Here is an 11485-nt window from a genome sequence, read left to right on the forward strand (position 1 = left end):
GAGGAGGAGGGGGGAAGGAAGGGGGAGGAGGAGGGGGGAAGGAAGGGGGAGGAGGAGGGGGGAAGGAAGGGGAGGAGGAGGGGGGAAGGAAGGGGAGGAGGAGGGGGGAAGGAAGGGGAGGAGGAGGGGGGAAGGAAGGGGAGGAGGAGGGGGGAAGGAAGGGGAAGGAGGGGAGAGAGGGGGAGAGAGGGGAGGGAGGGGGGGGAGGGGGGGAGGGGAGGGAGGGGGGGGAGGGGGGGGAGGGGGGGAGGGGGGGGGGAGGGGGGGGAGGGAGGGGGGGGAGGGGGGGGGAGGGAGGGGGGGGAGGGGGGGGGAGGGGGGAGAGGGGGGGGGGAGAGGGGGGGGAGAGGGGGGGAGAGGGGGGGGGAGAGGGGGGGAGAGGGGGGGAGAGGGGGGGAGGGGGGGGAGGGGGGGGGGAGGGGGGGGGAGGGGGGGGAGGGGGGGGAGGGGGGGGGGAGGGGGGGGGGGGGGGAGGGGGGGGGGAGGGGGGGGGAGGGGGGGGGAGGGGGGGGGGAGGGGGGGGGAGGGGGGGGGGGAGGGGGGGGGGGAGGGGGGGGGGGAAGGGGGGGGGGGAAGGGGGGGGGGAAGGGGGGGGGGGAAGGGGGGGGGGGGAAGGGGGGAAGGGGGGGAGGGGGGGAAAGGGGGAAGGGGGGGAGGGGGGGAAGGGGGGAGGGGGGGGAAGGGGGGAAGGGGGAAGGGGGGGAAGGGGGGGGAGAGGGGGGGAAGGGGGGGAAGGGGGGGGGAGAGGGGGGGGAAGGGGGGGAGGGGGGGGGAGGGGGGGAAGGGGGGGAGGGGGGGGGGGAGGGGGGGAGGGGGGGAGAGGGGGGGAGAGGGGGGGGAGGGGAGGGAGGGGGGAGGGGGGGGGAGGGAGGAGGGGGGGGGAGGGGGGGGAGGGGGGGGGGGAGGGGGGGGAGGGGGGGGAGGGGGGAGGGGGGAGGGGGGGGGGGGGGGGGGAGGGGGAGGGGGAGGGGGGGGAGGAGGGGGGAGGGGGAGGGGGAGGGGGGAGGGGGAGGGGGAGGGGGGAGGGGGAGGAGGGGGGGAGGGGGGGAGGGGGGAGGGGGAGGGGGAGGGGGAGGGGGGGAGGGGGAGGGGGAGGGGGGGGAGGGGGGGAGGGGAGGGGGAGGGGGGGGGAGGGGGGGGGGAGGGGGGGGGGGGGGGGAGGGGGAGGGGGGGGGGGAGGGGGGGGGGGGGGGGGGAGGGGGGGGGAGGGGGGGGAGGGGGGAGGGGAGGGGGAGGGGGGGGGAGGGGGGAGGAGGGGGGAGGGGAGAGGAGGGAGGAGAGGGGAGAGGGAGGAGGAGAGGGGAGAGGGGGAGGAGACGGGGGAGGAGGAGAGGTGAACGAGGGGGAAGGAGAGAAGGAGAAGAGAGGAGAAAGAGAAGGAGGAAGGAGGGAGGAAGGAGAGGGAGGAGAGCAGGGAGATGCCGCGGTTGTCCAGCCCGGGACGGCAGGCGCCCGCTGGGCCCAGGCAGCTCCCCGACCCGCAGCTCGCGGCCTCGACCGTTGAGCGGGTGTGGGGCCCGGGGACAAGGCAGCGGAGCCTGGGCTCCCCCGGGGGTCTCTCCCCAGCGAGCCTCTCTCTCGCGCACACACCGCTTCGCCTTCGCCCTCCCGGCCCGGCCCGGCCCGGCCCCCCTCAGTACCTGTGGTGCTGGCGGCCGTGCGCGGCGTCCTCTCACTCCATGGCTGCCCGCCCCCGGGCCTCGGCCACGCCCCCTGTCAATGGCCCCGCCCCGGGCCTCGGCCACGCCCCCTGTCAATGGCCCCGCCCCCGGGCCTCGGCCACGCCTCACCGTCTGTGGCCCCCGCCCCCGGGTTCTCGGCCGCGCCCCCTGTCTATGGCCCCGCCCCCGGGCCTCGGCCACGCCCCCCCCGTCTGTGGCCCTGCCCCCGGACCCCGCCCTCTCCACTGGCCCCGCCCCTCACGCTTACTGTCGGCGATTGCCGCCCAGCGCCAACGACAGCAGCGAGCTGCGGCAAGATGGCCCTCCTCCCAGCCTGTCTCCGGGCGGCGCCCCCTAGTGTGGTGCAGGGGAAGGGCAGGAGTTGCACCAAACTCTGCTGTACACACATTTTACATATAAAATATATATATATACTTTCCCCAGCAAAGCAAAATCTATTTACAACTGAGCGAGTGCAGCGAAGGTTCACCAGACTGATTCCCGGGATGGCGGGACTGACCTATCAAGAAAGACTGGATCAACTGGGCTTGTATTCACTGGAGTTCAGAAGAATGAGAGGGGACCTCATAGAAACGTTTAAAATTCTGACGGGGTTAGACAGGTTAGATGCAGGAAGAATGTTCCCAATGTTGGGGAAGTCCAGAACCAGGGGTCACAGTCTGAGGATAAGGGGTAAGCCATTTAGGACCGAGATGCGGAGGAACTTCTTCACCCAGAGAGTGGTGAACCTGTGGAATTCTCTACCACAGAAAGTTGTTGAGGCCAATTCACTAAATATATTCAAAAAGGAGTTAGATGAGGTCCTTACTGCTAGGGGGATCAAGGGGTATGGCGAGAAAGCAGGAATGGGGTACTGAAGTTGAATGTTCAGCCATGAACTCATTGAATGGCGGTGCAGGCTAGAAGGGCCGAATGGCCGACTCCTGCACCTATTTTCTACGTTTCTATAGCGCCTTTCAAGACTACCAGATGTCCCAAAGCGCTTTACAACCAATGAAGTAGTTTTGAAGTGTTGGCATGGTTGTATTGTAGGAAACGCGGCAGCCAATTTGCACAGCAAGCTCCCACAAACAGCAATGTGATAATGACCAGATAATCTGTTTTTTTGTTACGTTGATTGAGGGATAAACATTGGCCCCAGGACACCAGGGAGAACTCCCCTGCTCTTCTTCAAAACAGTGCCATGGGATCTTTTACCTCCACCTGAGAGGGCAGACGGGGCCTCGGTTTAACGTCTCATCCGAAAGACGACACCTCCGACAGTGCAGCACTCCCTCAGCACTGCAATAGAAAAACAGAATATTTTTTAAAAGGTGCAAGACTATTAAATATTGGTATACAGAAGGATTCGGGTGTTCTTGTACATGAATTACAGAAAATTAACATACCGGAGAGTCTAGAACCAGGGGTTACAGTCTCAGAATAAGGGGTCGGCTGTTTAGGACTGAGATGAGGAGAAATTTCTTCACTCAGAGGGTGATGAATCTTTGGAATTCCCTGCCCCACAGGGCTGTGGAGGCTCAGTGATTGCGTATATTTAAGGCTGAGATCGATAGATTTATGGACTCGAAGGGAATCAAGGGATATGGGGAAAATGCAGCAAGGTGGAGGTGAGGTGGAAGATCTTATTGAGTGGTGGAGCAGCCTCGAGGGGTGTATGGTCTACACATTACCATATTGCTGTGTGAGGGAGCTAGCTGTGCACAAGTTGGATGCCATGTTTCCTACATTACGACAGTGAACACACTCCAAAAAGTACTTCATTGGCTGTAAAGCGCAGTGGTCTTGAAAGACCCGGTATAAATCCAATTCTTTCTTTCTATCTTTCCAAATCTTATGTTTTTAAAAGAGACTTTAAGAACTGGCGCAAACAGAACTCGCCATTAATAGGTACGGTCAGGACGCGGGTGACTGGGTTGTTCGGGCTGGATGCAGTGATGTCAGTGCCCGGGTATCCCCGGAGAGGGAGCCTGCAGTGTCCACTGGGACTGACAGGATAATTACCCAATCTGGCAGGGAACAGTGCTGCATAGTTATGAATGAAATATAATCGGCAATGTCATAAAATAATTACATTTGCATTGTTCAGTAATATTTAAATACATGTGTAACTTCTACATATTATTGTTCTTCAACATTTTCCTTAACGTGAAGAGTAAGCCCCTCCCTCTCCCACGCCGAGACCATTGAGCTCGTGTTGAGGATGTGGAAAATACACATGTGTTTACATATTACTGACCGTACAGATGACATTATTGCGAGACATTGTAAGATGTTTGTGTTCTTCTTACTGCCCCCTGGTGGCTGTCCTTTGGATAACGGCTCACAAATGAAACACCAACAATACCCAGACTTATTTCTAATAAACCATTTTATACCTTTCACCACCTCAGGACATCCCAATGTGTTTAGCAACCAATGAAGTACTTTAGAAGAGCAGTCACTGTTGTAATATCGTGAAACACGGCAGCCATTTTGGCGCACAGCAAGCTCCCACAAACCAGCAATGAGTTAATGATCAGATAATCTATCTGTTTTAGGTGATGTTGGTCGAAGGGTAAGTATTGGGAAGGGTTGGCACTGAGTTGCCTTACTACCAGAAAATCAGCTTCACAAATGCCACCTTTACCTGAGGAGGCCAACGAATACAATAATAAAGAAATATAAACTAAAGCGTACAATTCTAAAGGGGGTGCATGAACAGAGAGACCTGGGGGTATGTGTGCACAATTCATTGAAGGTGGCAGGGCAGATTGAGAAAGTGATTAAAAAGGTTAGTAGATTGTACACTTCATAAATAGAGACAGAGAGTACAAAAGCAAGGAAGATATGATACACCTGTACAAAACACTGGCTCAGCCTCAACGGGAGTATTGTGTCCAATTCTGGGCACCGCACTTTAGGAAGGATGTGAAGGCCTTGGAGAGGGGGCAGAAAAGATTTACGAGAATGGTTCCAGGGATGAGGGACTTCGGTTATGTGGAGAGACCGGAGAAGCTGGGGTTGTTCTCCTTGGAGCAGAAGGTTGAGAGGAGATTTGATCGAGGTGTTCAAAATCACGAGGGGTCTGGACAGAGTAGATAGAGAGAAACTGTTCCCATTGGTGGAAGGGTCGAGAACCAGAGGGACACAGATTTAAGGCGATTGACAGAAGAACCAAAGGCGACATGAGGGAAAAAATGTTTACACAGCGAGTGGTTCGGATCTGGAATGAACGGCCTGAGAGGGTGGTGGAGGCAGACTCAATCGTGGCTTTCAAAAGGGGAATTGGAGAAGTAGCTGAAGGAAAATAAATTGCAGGGCTACGGGGAAAGGGCGGTGGGAGTGGGACTGGCTGAGGTGCTCTTGCAGAGAACCGGCACGGGCTCAATGGGCCGAATGGCCTCCCTCTGTGCTGTCACCATTCTATGATTCTATGATTCTAAAAGAAAGACTTGCATTTATATAGCACCTTTCATGACTTCAGGTCGTCCCAAAGCATTTACAGCCAATGAAGTACTTTTTTGGAGTGGTAGTCACTATTGTAATGTAGGAAACGCGGCAGCCAACGTGCACAGCAAGCTCCCACACACAGCAATGTGACAGTGACCAGATAATCTGTTTTTTGTGATGTTGATTGAGGGATAAATATTGGCCCCAGGACACCAGGGAGAACTCATAAGAACATAAGAAATAGGAGCAGGAGAAAGTCATGCGGCCTCTCGAGCCTGCTCAGCCAGTTAATATGATCACTGCTGATCTGATCATGGACTCAGGTCCACTTCCCTGCCCGCTCCCCATAACCCCTTATTCTCTTATCATTAAAGAAACTGTCTATTTCTGCCTTAAATTTATTCAATGTCCCAGCTTCCACAGCTCTCTGAGGCAGCAAATTCCACAGATTTACAACCCTCTGAGAGAAGAAATTTCTCCTCATCTCAGTTTTAAATGGGCGGCCCCTTATTCTAAGATCACGCCCTCGAGTTCTAGTCTCCCCCACCAGTGGAAACATCCTCTCTGCATCCACCTTGTCAAGCCCCCTCAGAATCTTATACGTTTCGATAAGATCACCTCTCATTCTTCTGAATTCCAATGAGTAGAGACCCAACCTACTCAACCTTTCCTCATAAGTCAACCCCCTCATCCCCGGAATCAGCCCAGTGAACCTTCTCTGAACTGCCTCCAAAGCAAGTATGTCCTTTCGTAAATATGCAAACCAAAACTGCACGCAGTATTCCAGGTGTGGCCTCACCAATACCCTGTATAGCTGGAGCAAGACTTCCCTGCTTTTATACTCCATCCCCTTTGCAATAAAGGCCAAGATTCCATTGGCCTTCCTGATCACTTGCTGTACCTGCATACTATCCTTTGTGTTTCATGCACAAGTACCCCCAGATCCCGCTGTACTGCAGCACTTTGCAATCTTTCTCTATTTAAATAATAACTCGCTCTTTGATTTTTTTCTGCCAAAGTGCATGACCTCACACTTTCCAACATTATACTCCATCTGCCAAATTTTTGCCCACTCACTCAGCCTGTCTGTGTCCTTTTGCAGATTTTTTGTGTCCTCCTCACACATTGCTTTTCCTCCCATCTCTCCTGCTCTTCTTCGAAATAGTGCTCTGGGATCTTTTATGTCCACTTGAGAGAGCAGACGGGGCCTCAGTTTAAGGACGTGCTTATTTGTACTGCAAAAATGGCCACCATGCCCCACCCTTTGTCTATGATTGGTCCCTTGGAGGATAAGCCACACCCTGACTTTGGAAATTGTAACTCGATCCACTTTGACTTCCTGAAGCGTCAGAGGACAGAGCTCCCCAGAAGACAGCAAGGCCCGGCCAAAGTGCCTTACCCCAGTCCAAGTACTTCCCTCCCCCAGCTGAGGTGCCTTACAAGTGCATCCTTCCATCCCCCCGTGCCCCGCCACCACCTCACCATAGATGGGGCAGGCATTGTGTACGGATTGTTAACGGGTTTATTGGGTACGAAGTGAATAGTGACAGTGGCGTGACTTCTGGATATCAGTCTCCCGCAAGCTGCTCTCGCCTCCGACCCCCCCCTCACCCCCCGCTCTCGGCCCCAGACCCCCTTGCCCCGTGTCACTATCGGCCCCCCGCTGCTCTCGGCCCCCCCCTCCCCCGCTCTCGGCCCTCCACCGCTCTCGGCCCCCCCACCCCCGCTGCTGTCAAACCCCACCACTCTCGGCTCCCCCCGCTCTCGGCCCCAGGACGGTTGGGGGCTGCGGGGGGGGGGCGGGGAAGAGAGTCGGAGCCTCAGGTCCTCAGGTACGACGTGGATAGAATGATTCATGCCAAGAGGCGGGGAGCGGAGCTTGACATATCTGTCAAAAAAGTGCAGTCTGGGTGGGCGGGGCCTTGACAGATGCCTGTCTGCCAAAAAAAGTGCAGTACAAATAGCTACATGGTCAGTTTAACGTCTCATCTGAAATATGGCACCTACGACAGCACTCCCTCAGCACTGCACTGTCAGCCTAGATTTTGTGCTGAAGTTCCTGGAGTGGGATTGACCTCCTGACTCACAAGCGAGTGTGTTGCCCACTGAGCCATGGCTGGCAGCACCAAACGTGCTGATATCCAATGTCACTGCTTTCCATCGATCAGGAAATGATACTGCTTTGGAAAGACAGGAGCATAATGTAATGCAATGCACAATGCATTCTTCTGTTGCTAATTAGAACATCCCTTGAAGCTATAGAATCTAATTGTTGTTAAGTAAACACAGGCTCAATTGTTTGACATCGGAGCTTTGGAACTTTGGAAAGTGCTTGTAAGTTTCTGGCTGCCAGTCACAGAATGCTAGAATTTTAGGGCCCGATCGGAAGGCTTCTCACTGAGCCCGGGGAGCGAGGTGGTGATCGGTGGTTGGGGTGGGGGGGGGGGGGGAGAAGGGAAGAAGTCACAAGACCTGGGTGTGGTCCATCCATACAGACCTTGGGGAGAGAACAAAGAACCTGTCCTGCCTGCTTTCCTGCCATTTTAAGCTTCTTGCAAAGGTAAAATTTAACTCTGGGGGCAATACTGACAATGCCATACCTTGTGCGAGCCTTCTGCATCATGGTGCGACATAGGAGACACTTGATTCAACGGCATCGCATCAGGAACATTAGAGCCTGTAGGGTGCTGGGCTGCAATTTTTCCAATGCTCTCACACAGCACTCAACGTTGTCAAACACACAACTGGCTCTTTAACAATGGCCGATTGCCAGCCCGGGGCTGTACTGCACATGCGCATCCATTGAAATAACGTCAAAAACTTCACCTTTTTCCCGCGCTTGTGCAGAAGGTGGGGCATCGTTTTTTTCAGCGCAGACAGCAGGCTCCCCCCACCCTCCCCCCCTCCCCCCCCCTCCCCGAGGCGACGGGACACGCTGCGTGGCACCAAATTTGAATTATATATCGGGGAAACTTTGTCAAAATATTTCTGCCACACTTCTGGCGTAGAAAAATGGGCATAACTCTGGCAATACGCCAGAAAATGGGCTTGGGGAAAATTGAGCCCTTAGTCCGTAGCCCTGTAGGTTACGATTCTTTAAGTGCGCATCCAAGTACTTTTTAAACGTGGGCCGTCCCGACCTGTGTGAGAATACCACCGCAGGTCGGGGCGATAAACAGAGCGGGAGCGCCGGACCGTGGAACATCTTGGGCAAAGGTGCAGCGAATGAGGGTTCGGGGCCCAGAAGAGCCGAGGGCCCAGGGGGCAGCACGGGCCAGCCCACACTGTGCGATATGTGTGAGCACTAGGTCCGTGCAGCAGAGCAGGTCTCCAATCGTCCTGGTTAACCCTTGCCACTGGACCAAGACCTAGCTCTGTCAAGCCCGTGTGGTGGCTGGTGTGCAACGGTCACCCCACGTTAAAAAAAATCCACCCACAGGCATCTTCCACCCCCTCAACTGGAATTCAGGACTGGAACATCGGGTCCTTCATTGAAACATCTGTGAACTCCTGTGGAAGCAAGTCATCCTCGATCGAGGGACCACCTATGAGATGAGAAATGCGGTGAGGGTTTCTGCCACCCTTTCAGGCAGTGAGTTCCAGACCCCCACCACATTCTCCAGATCGCCCCTCCAATCCTTCTACCAATTACTTTAAATCTACGACCCCTGGTTATTGACCCCTCTGCGAAGGGAAATAGGTCCTTCCTTTCCACTCTAACAAGGCCCCTCATAATTTCAGGAGAACCAAGCACTAAGTACACTGTTATCTTGTTCTTCTTTCAAAAAATGTGATTGCAAAGGTCACTTGGAGGTTACGGCCTCCTATGCCAATAAAAAGGTATTTTCTGTTGCTCCAGACACTGCAAATGATTGGTGTTCTTTTCTCAAAATACTTTTTTGAGGAGTGGCACATAAAATAAATTGGCATAAGGACAGTGTAACGTACGCACCCGTGAGGGTTTGTAGAGATGTTGGTCTCTGGAGATGGAGCACGCGGTGTCCACCGGTACGCTCGCGGCCTTCCGCAAGAGGTGGGCGCCGGAGGGACTGGAGTGCATCATCACCCCCGGCAACCAAATTTTAATTTGATGTTTTGTCTAAAGTTTAATTTGTTTATTGTGCCGGTTTAATGCTCCCTGCCTCCCACCCACCCCAAACCCCACCCTCCGGCTTTTAGCCAGGGGGCACTTGTACAAGTTGTGTGTTGGTGCCCTCAAAAAAATCCGCAAAGAAACAAAAAAACAAGATGACACTTGAAAAGTTTTTGGAGTGTGCCGCCGCCCCCCCCTTTAATCAGGGGGCACTTGATTATTGCCTTACAACAAAATAGTTGTAGAGCTGTTGCGGGAACAGAATTTTAATTTGATTTGATTTGAAAAAATTTCCCTTTAATTTTTCAATTGTTAGTTTGTGGTTTTCAAAAAAAAAAGGGGCCCTCGATTAAAAGTTTACTTTAAAATAGTTGTTGAGCTGTTGCATTGTGAGTGGCTTAGCCAGTCACGTGATGTTCACAAGACTCAATAAAACCCCAGCCAGTTGGATCTAGGTTATCCACAATGAGGTAGGCAGTTGTGAGCCTGGTGGATGAACCGGTAATGTGTCGTGTGATTGTTAAACCTTTGCTAATAAACCAACTAGCTCTTGATAGCAGTGTGTTGCGATGAATTCTTAAGCAAAGAACCCCTGGAGCAAATACATTACAGATAGTTACAGTGGACAAAATGCCCTCTTGATGTTCTGTCTTGATAAATAAAAAAGTAAGTACTTGCATTTATATAGCGCCTTTTATGATGTCCCAAAGCTCGTTACAGCCAATGAAGTGTTTTATAAGGGTCATCATTGTTGTAATGTCAGAAACGCGGCACTATTTCGATGAAGAGCAGGGGAGTATGCACACAGCAATGTGATCATGACCAGATCATCTGTTTTAGTGATGTTGATTGAGGGATAAATATCAGCCCCAGGACACCGGGGATAACTCCCCTGCTCTTCTTCAAAATAGTGCCGTGGGATCTTGTACGTCCACCTGAGAGAGCAGACGGGGCCTCGGTTTAACGTTTCATCTGAAAGACGGCACCTCCGACAGTGCAGCACTGGGAGTGTCAGCCTAGACTTATGTGCTCAAGTTCCTGGAGTGAGACTTGAACCCACGACCTACTGACTCAGAGGCGAGAGTGCGACCCACTGAGGCACAGCTGACACTAAATGTCGATAAATGATGCAGCTTAATCGGTGAGATGCCAAACGAAAGGTTGTGAACTGAACTTTATACGTAAATAAACGTACTGCTCTGGTTTGCAGACTTGCACAGCACTGCAATCTATTCCTCCATTTAGCTCAGTCTCGAGGCCTGTCTGCAGCTTGTTTTACATTTCATGCCGTGTTTATCCTCCTGCATCCACCAACATCACCTCTCTTGTTCTGTAAACAGACCGATCAAAATGCGATTGGGCTTTTGTATTCTGAAGAAAGGCCAGCGGTGTTTACATTGGGAAAGATGAGGATTCAAGGTGAACTTGTTGAGCAAGTCTGCAAACCAGAGCAGTAGGTTTATTTAAGATACTGGATAAACTGGATGCCAGACAAAGATTGATCCTTAACACAAGGCAATACAACGTCCGAGGTCAAGGGTACTACAACAACACCAACCTGCATTTATATTGCGCTTTTAAAGTCGTAAAACATCCTAAGGCGCTTATTAACTGTGGTGTATAAAGTATGGGCCTTATACTAAACATCCGTAAGACAAAAGTCCTCCACCAGCCTGTCCATGGCGCTCAGCACTGCCCCCCCAGTCATCAAGATGCGTGGCCCTGGACAACGTGGACCATTTCCCATACCTTGGGAGCCTCTTATCAACAAGAGCAGGCATCGACGACGAGATTCAACACTGCCTCCAGTGCGTCAGTGCAGCCTTCAGCCGCCTGAGGAAAAGAGTGTTTGAAGACCAGGCCCTCAAAACTGCCACCAAGCTCATGGTCTACAGGGCTGTAGTAATACCCGCCCTCCTGTATGGCTCAGAGACATGGACCATGTACAGTAGACACCTCAAGTCGCTGGAGAAATACCACCAACAATGTCTCCGCAAGATCCTACAAGTCCCCTGGGAGGACAGACGCACCAACATTAGCATCCTCAACCAGGCCAACATCCTCAGCATTGAAGCACTGACCATACTTGATCAGCTCCGCTGGGCAGGCCACATTGTCCGCATGCCTGACACGAGACTCCCAAAGCAAGCGCTCTACTCGGAACTCCTTCACGGCAAACAAGCCAAAGGTGGCCAGAGGAAACGTTACAAGGACACCCTCAAAGCCTCCCTGATAAAGTGCAACATCCCCACCGACACCTGGGAGTCCCTGACCAAAG

General features: G+C 53.7%; 1 protein-coding gene across 6 annotated transcripts in view; it reads right to left on the bottom strand.

Annotated features, from left to right (window-relative positions):
- osbpl8 (oxysterol binding protein-like 8) overlaps positions 1-1707 on the bottom strand; it is a 207063-nt gene extending 205356 nt beyond the window's left edge. For 5 of the 6 annotated variants that reach the window (XM_070900103.1, XM_070900102.1, XM_070900100.1 and 2 more), the window contains exon 1: positions 1641-1707. The gene's annotated coding sequence lies outside the window, so the exon portion shown is untranslated. The remainder of the gene's footprint in view (positions 1-1640) is intronic. The other variant, XM_070900101.1, reaches the window with a different exon arrangement.
- Positions 1708-11485: the final 9778 nt, after the last annotated feature.

The sequence above is a fragment of the Pristiophorus japonicus genome, chromosome 15 (assembly GCF_044704955.1).
Source record: "Pristiophorus japonicus isolate sPriJap1 chromosome 15, sPriJap1.hap1, whole genome shotgun sequence".
In the NCBI taxonomy this organism is placed as follows: Eukaryota; Metazoa; Chordata; class Chondrichthyes; family Pristiophoridae; genus Pristiophorus; species Pristiophorus japonicus.